The 12,311-nt window shown below is 48.2% G+C and overlaps 2 long non-coding RNA genes across 3 annotated transcripts; one reads left to right on the top strand and one right to left on the bottom strand.

Annotated features, from left to right (window-relative positions):
* Positions 1-1,309: 1,309 nt before the first annotated feature.
* On the bottom strand, positions 1,310-11,352 carry LOC134486436 (uncharacterized). The gene is made up of 4 exons (XR_015684600.1): positions 11,182-11,352; positions 9,123-9,222; positions 3,919-4,005; positions 1,310-3,010 (listed from the first exon to the last, which is right to left on the bottom strand). It is a non-coding gene; the product is annotated as an uncharacterized LOC134486436 (long non-coding RNA).
* Positions 3,730-8,184, top strand: LOC148006541 (uncharacterized). Of its 2 annotated transcripts, none has more exons than XR_015684599.1 (2): positions 3,730-4,055; positions 7,573-8,184. It is a non-coding gene; the product is annotated as an uncharacterized LOC148006541 (long non-coding RNA). The 2 variants fall into 2 exon arrangements; XR_015684598.1 differs by having other exon boundaries at positions 7,568-8,184.
* Positions 11,353-12,311: the final 959 nt, after the last annotated feature.

The raw sequence follows: 12,311 nt of genomic DNA, 5'->3' as shown, positions 1-12,311 counted from the left end.
GTGAACAGCCACTTCACCCTCCTGCCCCCACACCTTCCCCACCACGACGGGAGAGACTCTCACGCTTCATGCCAAAAGAAACTCCTTTTCCCTTCAGCTTGTGTCACGTGTTCTGCCCCAATAGTAAAAAAAGTGACTCATTCTGTAGGGCTGGAGAGATGGCTCAGTGGTTAAGAGCACAGACTGCTCTTCCAGAGGTCCTGAGTTCAATTCCCAGCAACCACATGGTGGCTCCCAACCATCTGTAATGGGATCTGATGCCCTCTTCTGGTGTGTCTGAAGATAGTGACAGTGCACTCATATACATAAATAAAATCTTTAAAAAAAAAGCTTGGGGTTGGGGATTTAGCTCAGTGGTACAGCGCTTGCCTAGGAAGCGCAAGGCCCTGGGTTCGGTCCCCAGCTCCGAAAAAAAGAACCAAAAAAAAAAAAAAAAAAAAGCTTAATCCACTTATTTGAGCTGAAACTGGGGTAATCCCAGCATTTGGGAGACTGAGGCAGAAGGATCAAGACTTCAAAGCCAACCTAGTGTACAAAGTAAGACTCTGATTTTTAAAAAAATGAAAAAATAAATGAGTAAGAAAACACACGGGGGTGCTCGCTTCGGCAGCACATATACTAAAATTGGAACGATACAGAGAAGAAAACACACGGGTGCAAGCAGTGGAGGCCAGAAAAGGTTGGCCCATCTCTTGAGGCTTTCAAGAGACTGTGAGCAACTAGACTATAGATGCTGGGCCTCGAACCCAGATCCTCTGCAAGAACAGGACACAGTAACAGCTCTTTATCCATGAGCTGTCTCTTCAGCTCCCTGCACCCTCTCATCACATGGTGAGAGGAAGACACTCCCCATTTGTAGCTTGCAACCTAGTATGAACTGCAGGATGGTCCCTTCATCCTGCCTGAGAGTTCTTGCCTGCTGCAGGACTGGATGGATGTGAACAGCAGACCTCTCTTTCTCCCATTCTCACATATCCCCAACCTCTATGGTACAGGAGGCATGGCTGACAGAGATGTGGGGGTGGGGGTGAGGGTGGGGGTGGGGGTGGGGTGGGGGTGGGGCAAGCACTCCTTGGTCCCAGAGGCTCCAGCTGGCACATATACCTTGCTCTTTGGTTTTTTTGGACTCCTTTAGGCCATGCAGGGTTAGCTCCCTCTCGCCTTTGGTTTTCTCCCCGTAAGAACTGACCATTTAGGCACAGCGCAGGCTATCCCATTGTTTCTCATAGCCCAAGCCAAGTCCATGGGCAGAAACAGCTGCTCACCCAATGGAGTAGGCTGTGTTAGAGACACAAAACTGAACCCAAAAAACTGAGAGGTTCTCTTTATTCTTTGTCTCTTAGCCTAGAAAAAGAGTTTATTCCCCAGAAAACGCTTATGTCAACCCATAAGAGTCAGAGACTGTCATAATTTGTTGGAACTCAGTGTTGGAATTCATCTGAGAATTTTGTCTCAGACACGAACTCTTCCAGCGCTTGTTCATTCCTCAGCCCTAAGAACATAAAAGCTTTCGGGGGTCTGGAAAGTCTCGTGCCAGGTTTTGGGTAGAAAGGAGTTCCAGAATTGGTCCCCAAGTCCAATGGGAGGAGCATAAATAAAGCGGGCAGTTCAGGCAATAGAGGGAGTCTCAGAATTTACCCCCTCGCGGAGCATAAATAAAGCCGGGAGTTCAGGCAATTACCCCCTCGCCCCTACAGAAGATGCAGGTTGGGGAGAAAAGACTTTAAGAGAATTACCCCAAGTTCCTGAGAAACTGCATCAGAGCAAGAGGCTAGGATGCAGTTCACACTAGGTTTTTATTATCTCTAAGAAAGAAAAAAGTTGAGCATAAGGAATTTCAGATCATTTTCCTTCCGTATTGAATGCAAGTGTTATACTTCAAACTGCCAGAAGGAGGCGACAGCTCTCCTGCATTCAGGCAGTACTGAGGCCTCAAAAGTGTTCTAAAGAAGCAGGCAGTGGTGGGTGGGGGTGCACACCTTGAATTCCAGCATTCAGGAGGCAGAGGCAGGTGGATCTCTGTGAGTTTGAGGCCAGCCTGAACTACAGAGAGAGTTCTAGGACAGCCAAGGTTACACAGAGAGACCCTATCTTGAAACAACAACAACAAAAGAAGGAAGGAAGGAAGGAAGGGAGGGAGGGAGGGAGGGGGAGAGGGAGGGAAGGAAAAAGAAAGCCATGTGGTCCAGGTGTTCATATCCTGGGCATCTACACAAAGAGCTTTCACTATACCACAGAGATATCTGTGTCTACTACTGTACTATTCACAGTTGCAAGAAAATGGAACCAGCCTCAATACCCATCAACAGAGGAGCAGATAATGAAAAGGTGACATGTGTACAAAACAGAATTTTACTTGGCTGTCAAGAAAAATAAAATTATGAAATCTGTAAGAAAGTGGTTGCAACTAGAAAGAATTATATTGTCAAGAGAGGAGCATAAATAAAGCGGCAGTTCAGGCAATAGAGGGAGTCTCAGAATTATCTGTCTCAAATGGATCCCATGTTCTCTCTCCTATGTGAATTCTAATTTTTAATGTGTGCATGTGTGTAATAAGAGATGTGTGTATGTGTGTAACAAGAGATATAAACTATCAAAGTAGTTAGGGGACCATGAGAAGGGAAGGCAAAGGTCACATGTAACAAGAGAAGTGAAAAGAGGTTACTGACTGTGCAGGGAGGGTGTGGGGCTTGGAATTCAGAAAGAGTGTGGTGCAAGGGGGTGCAGGGAGGGTATGGGGCATGGGATTCAGGAAGGGTGTGGTGCATGGGGATGCAGGGAGGGTGTGGGGCTCGGGGTTGCAGAGAGGGTGTGGAAAGCGTGGGAAGAGGAATAACAAAACAAATTATGTTTGAAAATGCAGTAGTGAAACTTAACTCTTTGTAACCCAGTAAACAAGTTTTTAACTGAAAAATAAAACCAAATGTTTGTCCTCAGTGTTTGAGACTTCAATAGTTCTAATCCTCGACATGCATTCTGTAGGATTTCTGTTCATGCGGGGTTGGGTTTCCTGTGTAAAAGAAAATAAAAGGTAGACATGGTTTCTCTGCGTAACACATCTGGATAACCCTCCAGAAATGCCTTCTGAGTGTGGGTCTAGCATCTGCCTTAACAGATAGGGATACGGAAGCAGAGATAGGATTGTAGTGTCACAGCTTTGAGACCCCGACAGTGGGCAAGAATCCTCCTCCCTCTCCTTCTTCTTTATAGTTCTGGGGATTGACCCAGGACCTCATGAACGTTGGGCAAGGGCCCTACCACTAAGCTGTGCCTCTCCACTCCCTTTTGGGACATGGTCTTGCTAAGTTGTCCATGAGGCCTTGAACCCCAGACCCTTCTACCTGGTCTGCTGAGTAGCATCTGGCAAGACAGGCGTGAGCTATCAGCTGCCTTTACAGCTCCAGCTTGCTGGCCTTTTGAGTCTGGGTGTGCCTGGCAGCTTGCTTAAAGTAACAAAGGGTTCTGCCTCTTGTCTGTCCAGTGGCTTTGTTGTGTCCCCCATCAAAAACTCTATAAGACAATCAGGGCTGTGAGTAGGATGGTGTACTGTGACAACCGACTTGCAGGGTGCACTGGGGACTCTTCTCAGCTCCTCATCGGGTCCAGACCACTGTGGCAGTCCTGGGAATAGACTCCCACTTCCCCTATAGCCTGTTTGCCAGCTTCTGGTTTGGCCAATGATTTCTGAGTCATCAGTGTGGGGAATATCCGAAGTGAGCGGAACTGATCAATTACGCCCATTAGACAGCTTGGGGAGGGTGAGCAGCTCAGTGCCACTCACAAGGCACTTTCTGAGCCAGGCATTTTGGGATGCTTCTAAGTTAACACTTCTGTGGCTATCTGGGGCAGGACCCTGACTCATCCCACGGATCTCACTAGAAGAAGATTTTGATATCCTGGATAGCAGAGATGTGGTACCTGGTCTCCTTGCCATTGTGATTACGTGTGGGAGCTGGCAGCCTAGTGTGACCTTCCTTTCTGTTCCCAGTCATGGTGTGAGTGTCCCTGCAGAGACCAGAACAGAAATGGCATCAGGCTTGGAGGAACCTCCTAAAGTAAGCAGGGAGCTGGTCTGTGGGTGGGAGGCTTGGTCTACGCAGGGGGCCAGAGTGTACAAACACTTGATGACATATGAATCCCAGGATGCATGAACCCTTAGCATTTGGAACAACATCCTGAAAGACCCCCGAGTGGGGAGGCCCTCACTCAAGTCTCGGGATGACTCGACCCCCCAAGAGCTCATGTAAGACCGTCCTTGCTGTAATCACATGAGGTTTATAGATAGGAACCAGTGCACTGGGGTCGAGACTCATATCCCACACAGCAGCAGAGGAGTTCAACCCCGAACTCAATTTTGGGGCTCATTTTATAGAGAAAATCACTCAGGAGGGAAGCAGTAGGCACGTAACAATTTCATTGGCTCATTCAAATTGGCACATTCTATCTATAACACAAGTTTAATCAACTTACCTAAGCAAACTATTTCCCTGCTCTTGTCTTTCTCAGAACTACTGAACCAGCCCTAATCTGGGCCAGATGGACTTGTGGTTAGCCTATTTCTTGGAACAGGAGGCCATGTCCCCCAGGCTGGGTACGAGTCGGTCTCTGAGTGCTTGTAGTGGAGTTAACAAAAAAATTTTAATTTTTACAATCCCATCCCCATTTTCTTAGGTTTCCCAGAGATACAGCACCCCAAAGTCAGCAGAAACACACAATAGTATTGCTTCACAATAATGCTATTTCTACTTCCCTATCACCTTTGTCTAGTTTCCCCTTTTTAAATTAAACAAACACGGGTCCTTGCTGCCCAGGGTTTTTGGAACCATCGGTGGGTAGGAAGGAGAAATTCCAGTAGAAGGGGCTGTGCTTGTGAAGGGAGGTTGGAGCATCTGGGGGTGGCTTCTCCGGAGCTGTCCTGGATGTACATTTTGAGTAACACCTGGACTTGACAAGATGCTGAAACGTGCACACACACACACACACGCACACATGCACGCACACGCATGCATGCACACACACACACACACATACAGGCACACACACAGGCACACACGCACGCACACACACATATTAGAAGCATAAAGTTAAATAGTATGGGAGAAAATTTTTTTCTTACAGGTAGGGAGTGGGAGACAGAGAGAAATTGGGTAAAGGAGTTGTAGATAAACCTGATCGAAATACGTTGCATAAAATTTGCAAAAAAAATAATTTTCAAAAATTTTGAAGGTTTACTTTACTTGAAATACAAGTTTTTCTACACCCTGCTCTGCTGTCTCCTGGGTGATGAGCCTCCTGTGTCTGTTGACTTCTATATGAGTAAAGTGGACTCAGGCTCCATATAAGAAGCAACTGTTTGGATAGGAATGGTGGGCAGGAGAAAGGGGAACTGACATTTCCCAGGAAACCCTGGAAGGCCAGGACCCTAGACATTTTTTCCCCTTGAGTTTAGGAGAGAAGGTGATTTGGGAGGAAGGTGGTGGGTTCTGGAATGTTGATACAGAGGTACAGGTAGGGGTGGGTCTAAGCCACACTTGTAAAACCATAACCAGGTCTTCCCTTGGGGGAAACTCCCCAGACAGGGTGGGTTGGTCTGTCACCCTCCTGGGCTAGGTTTGTTTTTTATACACCCATGAGGAGCAGTGCCTCTCTCTGGGAGCCTTCCCCATCATCCATGTAGGGCGGCGGTGAGGTCTCTCCCTTCCTTTCAAGGATCAGCTACCTGATCATAAGTCAACACCCCAGAGCAGGGGCGGGGAGAATTCTTCCTCTTCCTCAGGCCCTACAAAGGATGAAGGTATGCCACACTCTGTGTCATGGGTGGTAGATTTAGGGATCCAGCAGTGCCCATCTGTGGAGCCCAAGCATCACTGGCTTCCCCAAAGCCCATCCATATGTGGATCTCTCCCCTCGTGCCCTTCTGTCTGGGTTCCTTGGTTTTGAGTAAGTGCCCATTTGCTGAAGCCCTGGACCAGGCCCCCAGCTGAGCATATATACAGTCCACGCATCCCTGCAGTATCTTGTCAGCTTAGCTTGTCTGAGGCTTCACCATGATTTCTGATCTCATGATGTTCCTGATCTCTAGGGCCAAAGTCAGGGACCTCTGTGCTGGTACCATCCCTTTTCTCGGCCCCCTTCCTTGTTTTTCATTGTTCCCTTCTTTCCTTCCTTCCTTCTTTCCTCCTTCATTTCCTCCTTCCTTTCTTTAAGAAAGATTCTCAGATAGCCCAGGCTGGCCTCACACTCAATATGACTAAGATTGACATAGGATGACCTTGAACTCCTAATGCTCTAGCCTCTGCCTTCTAAGTGCCCGGATGAAATGTGTATGCTATTATACCTAGTTTATACAGTGTCTCAGTTAGGGCTTTACTGCTGTGAACAGACACCATGACCAATGCAAGTCTTATAGAGGACAACATTTAATTGGGGCTGGCTTACAGGTCCAGAGGTTCAGTCCATCATCATCAAGGCGGGAGCATGGCGGTGTCCAGGCAGGCATGGTGCAGGAGCTGAGAATTCTATATCTTTATCTAAAGGCTGCTAGCAGAATACTGACTTCCAGGCAGTTAGGATAGGGTCTTAAAGTCCACACCCATGGTGACCCACCTACTCCAACAAGACCACACCTCTAAATAGTGCCACGCCCTTGGCCAAGTATATTCAAACCATGACATACAGTGCTAGAGATTGAGCCCAGGGCTTCGTGCATGTGAGCCAAAAGCTGACCAATTAGGCTACATCCCCAGCATGTGCTTGCCAATCTCCCAAAGCCTTTAGTTCTATTCCAAGTACATCAGCACTGGCCAGCCATTCCAGGGACGGGAGAAGCATTGCTACTTGACACCACTCTGCTCCCTCAGAGGAGTCCACACTGGCCTTGGAAAGGGCTTCAAGATCAACCACACACGCATACCCTGATGGAAGGTATGATGGATGGCTTCACCATCTTAGTTACGGTATCTCTAGCTGTGAAGAGATACTATGACCACGGCGACTCTTACAGTTTAATTGGGGAAAACATTTAACTGGGGCTGGATTAAAGTTCAGAGGTTTACTCCATTATCATCCATGGCAGGAAACATGGCAGCACACAGGCAGACATGGTGCTGGAGAAGGAACTGAGGGTTTTATATCTGGATCGGCAGGCAGCAGGAAGAGAATACCACACTAGGTCTGGCTTGAGCATCTGAGACCCCAAAGCCCACACCCAGTGACACACTTTACTCCAACAAGGCCACACTCTCAGTAGTGCCAGTTCCTATGAGTCTATGGGGATCATGTAAATTCAAACCACCATATCCTCATCACCACCACAGCACCCACCACCACCACAGCCACCTGTCTATCCAGCCTGGCTCCCTAGGCTCCCACAGCTTGAAGATGGTGCTCGAGGAATTTGCTTGAGGCCGATTGAATGGACATGTTCCTCCGTTGGTATAAAAGGTTGGAGAACTACTCTCACCTCTATGTGAGTTCTAAGAAACAATTTGTAGAAATGAAAATAGTTACTCCGAATAGGAAGAATCAGGGAGTGTTAGTCAAACGTTCTCTTTTCTGTTTCTCTAAGTATAGGTCTATCTTTTCCTTCAAAAGAAAACAGGAATGCTAAGAAGATCTACAGTTGGAGAGTATCCACTGCGACACTCAATGGCAAGATGTACAGAGATTTCTCCTTCCTTCCCAGTCCTTCATGAGGGAGTCAGTCTGTGCGTGCGTGCGTGCGTGCATGTCCTCTGCCAACCCCAGGGCGGGGTGGCCAATGGAGGTAGCCTCAGGTAGAAGACTGAGTTTCAGAAAAACTCAAAGCCTAGGTCATTCCAGGAGCACATGCTAAATTTTAGCATTTACCCAGCAAGTGTCTCGCCCTGCAAAAATGCCGTGTGCAACCAAGGTCGTCTGAGAGCTATTGCAAATTCTCTCAACGAAAGGGACCCTGATGTTTCCTGAGGTTTTGACAAACTCTGGCTGCTGAGCAGAGTTGCATCTGAGGTCCCTACCTAGGGTGGAGGGGATGGGCTCTGTCTAGGCAGAGGGGAAGTGAAGGATTCTTTCCCCTTGAAGGATCGAACAGATGGAGACAACTCACGCATGTGTCCTGCCTCCTCCCCCCAACCCTGGCTCTTTTCCTGCTCTGCCTTAGGGCCTCACCCTGCCAACAAGGATTAAAGATGTTCTGCCTTTGAATTCTCTGGCCACCACTCCCTTGTCCTTTCTCCTTCTTCAGGGCTCATCTGATTCGTCAAGTCCACACAGGCTTCTTACCCTCCCCTGCCTGTGTCAGTTTTCTAGGTCTCAGATTCAGTTCTGTGGTGCCCCAGATTCCCATGGCTGAGTGTATTCCGTGTGCTCCCTCCAATCTCACTGTCTCCTTTCATGAGCTCTGAGCCCTGTGGTGTAAGTGGTAGCACTGTGACATCACCAAGAAACAGCCAGAGACCTGTGGCAGTTGGCCCCATGTGGAGAAGGAAGTTTTCCCCCTACTTGTCAAACTGTTGCCTACCCACTGAAGGGCACTTCCTCCCAAGAGTTGCACAAACCTAGGCCTGTATTGGCTCTGCTAATGGATACCCCTGGGACTCTCTGTACTCTGCACCCCACACTAAATACCTACATGCTGTGTCTGACTGATAGCTATCTCCTGCATCACAGGGCAAGCTTAAAAAGGCAGGGGTCAACCTTGCTCCATGGGTTCCCTGTTCAGCAGCGCCAACTGACTTTTGGGCTGAGGGGGTATTGAGGTCTCTATCAGTTTGTTGCCACACCTGCTCCCACTGTGCAGGCAGCCCTCAACCCAGCCTTCTTGTAGAAGGACTGGTGGTGTATCACCCGTGCCATGTGTTGTGGTCTGAATCCTGGTCCTGTCCCTCATTGCATGTTGAAGCTTGACCTCTCCCTGCCCCAGGTAACAGTAACAGGAAGTAAAAAGGTTGAACCAACTCATACACCACCCTTCATGGTTTACTCGACGGTGACCAGGAGGTATATTGTGCAGACCCACCCCGAAGAAGGTGGTAATCAAGTATCTGTGAGCATTCATGTCGTATACCTTTTGGATGCTACTCTCCAAGGGAACAGGGACTTTACTCAAATGTCCTCCACCCTTCATGCAGATTCTGACTCACCCAGACAATGCCAACTCCTGCCGTAGAAACCTGGTGACGGCTTCCTCAGAGGCGGAGGATCATGTCTCTCTGGTACTAGAAAATGTGGGCATAGAAGAAGCTAGGCAAGGCAAAAAGAAAAAAAATGGGTGAAGCCCTTGGTCCTTAGAGGCAGCTGAACACACAGCACCCTCTGGGTCCACCAAACCATAGCCTTCTAAGAACCAGCCACAACTTCCAGTCTTCGAGTCGTGGATTTTGTGCAGCATCCCCAGAAGCAGTAGGTTCAGAGCCTTCTGGATCCAAGATGCCTACTGTTTAGCCTGGGCATATCATCACACACTGTGAGTCTGTGTGCTAGGGTAATGGCAGACGAAACAGCGCTAGATATTATGAAATATTATCCAAGCCAAGTGTCTACTCAATGCCGGATGATAATGCCAGCTCTCCTCACCTAGGCCAAGGCTTGGGACAGCCATGAAACCATCCACCCAGCAGGGGCCTTCGACCTTCACACCATGCATCAAAACCCGTAGCTGTGGGCAACTGTTGATAAAAGAAATCCTTGGGTTAAGGGCCCACTCAACGTAGCACCCTAATTTCAGGCCTGCAAAAAGCTTCTCTATCCTTGTGAGCATAATGACCTCCCAACTTCCTTGAGGTCCTAAGGTGGAAATTGAAAGGTACAGAGCCCTACTGGTGGGTGAAGTGCTTCAGGGAACAAGTGCCTGGGGCCATGACTGAGATGACTAAGATTGAAGTTGGGAGACTGGGGGTGGTCTTTTGGGAGCATCGATCACAAGTGCCTACCTAAAGCTTTACAGGACAGCACCAGTCTGGGTTTGATGTTGAAGACCGCTCAGTGTGGACTCAGACAGCTGCCTTTCCCTTCTATAAAGCCACCATTAAACTGGAAGTTACCTTACTTGAAACCTCGAAACAAAATTGTACCTGCTATTGTTTGATGGCAGTTCCTGCCACACAAATATTTTCCTGAACATGCCCCTCTCCCCAGAGAGAGAGAGAGAGAGAGAGAGAGAGAGAGAGAGAGAGAGAGAGAGAGAGGTGACCTCTTCCTGATTCATGCTATGCTATGCAACAATTCTAACCTCTCAGTTCCTACCTTGGAGAGAGATACCATAGGCCACCATATAGTCTAACGAAAGGCCCAGACCCACCTTCGACAATCTTCTAGAGAGACTTGTGTGTTCTGCAGTGGATTATTGACTAGAGCTCATCGTCTTTATCTTTCTTGAACCCTAACTATGGCCCTGGATTTTTATAACTATGAGCCATCTGCAAGTGGCCCAGTGCAGCCTGGAAAAGCTCACTGGACGTGAACAGGACCTATCCACACAGCCAGGGAGCTTTGTATTCAAATGGGCCATTCTAATGCTTCCTTTGTAGCTCAGTTCAGACAAAGCTGAGCCCCCCTGTTCCTTACTTCCAATCCTTGGGCTAATACTTGGGGCCCTCTGTATTGGGGAAGATGACAGGTCGGACAGAACATGGTCAGGAAGGTGAGCATCAAGCAAAGGGCTCCAGGTGAGATGAGAGGGTCACCAAGATGGGGCAAATGTCCTTGACATTGGCCAAGATGACCACCTGATCCTCCCTCAGGACTTAGAGCCTCCCCCCTTTATCGTGTAGGGGCTGGGACTGCTGAACCTTCCTGAGTGAGCCAATACTTTCCCCTTAAGCCATGGGCTCAAATGTGAAGGACTTAGCAACCAAGGCTTGAAATAAGCAAAACCAAAGACTCTCAAAGCCAGGTAAACACACTGTATAGTCAACAGCACCCTTGTGGGGTTTTACAGTTAGTATGCACTCCCTTAGAAACTGCTAACCAACATCAACTGGATTTGCTAGTTGGTCATCTTGTATCTGTGGCCACTTTGCTTGGGAGTATCTCCACGAACTCCCTCCTTAGGAGGAAGAGGCACTCTCGGGATCCAGCAGGGCTAACAAGTTGTAAGTTGTCCAGGGTGAGGGAATAGGGGAAGGGGCCCTGAGGATCTCACAGTCCATCTTGTCTAGAGGTCTTGACCTGGGGACCTGGAGATTTGGCAGAGGCACTCACAGGTATCCAAAGCTGAAGATCTGGAGAGGCTCGCAGTAGAACAGAGGCTCTTCCTATTTCAAACCTCTGGTCCTTTCCCATGAGCAGTTGCTCTGAACAGCCAAGGCATGGGCATCGTGTCTTGCTTTTGAAAAATATGTCCAGACATGTACTTCTTGTAGGAAATGGAGTAAGACTGTGCAGAGAGGAAGTGGGAGGGACCCTATACACACAAGAGGGAGATCCTAAACAGTAGACCAGCTGGGGTAGGTGGGGGTCAAGTTCAGAATCTGAGCTGGAGGTTAAGAAAGACAATTCCCGGGCTGGAGAGATGGCTCAGTGGTTAAGAGTACTGACTACTCTTCCAGAGGTCCTGAGTTCAAATCCCAGCAACCACATGGTGGCTCACAACCATCTGTAAAGAGATCCGATGCCCTCTTCTGGTGTATCTGAAGACAGCTACAGTGTACTTATATATAATAAATGAATGAATAAATCTTAAAAAAAAAAAAAAAAAGACAATTCCCCTCTCAACTAGGGGGAGTTTAGCCTTAGGGTATTTTTTTTAAAGTATTGGTGTGATAAAAATAGGAGTTGCTGGAGTGTGATACTTGTTTAAAAATAAAGGCAAAAATAAAACGTTAAAGTTGTGGTACAAGAGTAGTAAAACCCCACAAACAACTTGGCAGTCAAAAAAGTCAAAGGACACAGAATGGGAGAGGTCCGCCCCATCTCCAGAAATGAGAGAATCTCCCCTAGCATTATCTCCCTTGCAACTTTTCCCGTCACCACCACCACAGAGGCCGCCGCCTCCGCCAGACAGCCTCCCAGATTCATTCCCCTAAGAACCACTTCCTTCCTCCTGCTGGCACATAGTTCCCATGACAAGTCTCAAGTCTTGCAGTTGCCTCTAGAACTTCCAGATTGCAGCTGAGATCAAAATTATAAATGTGCCCTCCCGGCGCCTGGGTGTGAAGGCTGCTCACCGACGCACCCAGTGGATGACTGGAGACACAACTGGAATTAAAGGGAATGGGTGCCAAAGTGTGGAGGTCTCAGATAGATTATTGATGAATAGTGAAGTGATCACCTGAGTGGCGCTCAACACAGGGAAGTGCCGTGCGAGAGCCGCTCCATCCACTGCCCCCAGG

Source organism: Rattus norvegicus, chromosome 3 (genome assembly GCF_021556685.1).
Source record: "Rattus norvegicus strain SHRSP/BbbUtx chromosome 3, alternate assembly SHRSP_T2T, whole genome shotgun sequence".
In the NCBI taxonomy this organism is placed as follows: domain Eukaryota; kingdom Metazoa; phylum Chordata; class Mammalia; order Rodentia; family Muridae; genus Rattus; species Rattus norvegicus.
Note: the sequence above shows the minus strand (reverse complement) of the source record. Positions and strands in the feature narration are given on the sequence as shown.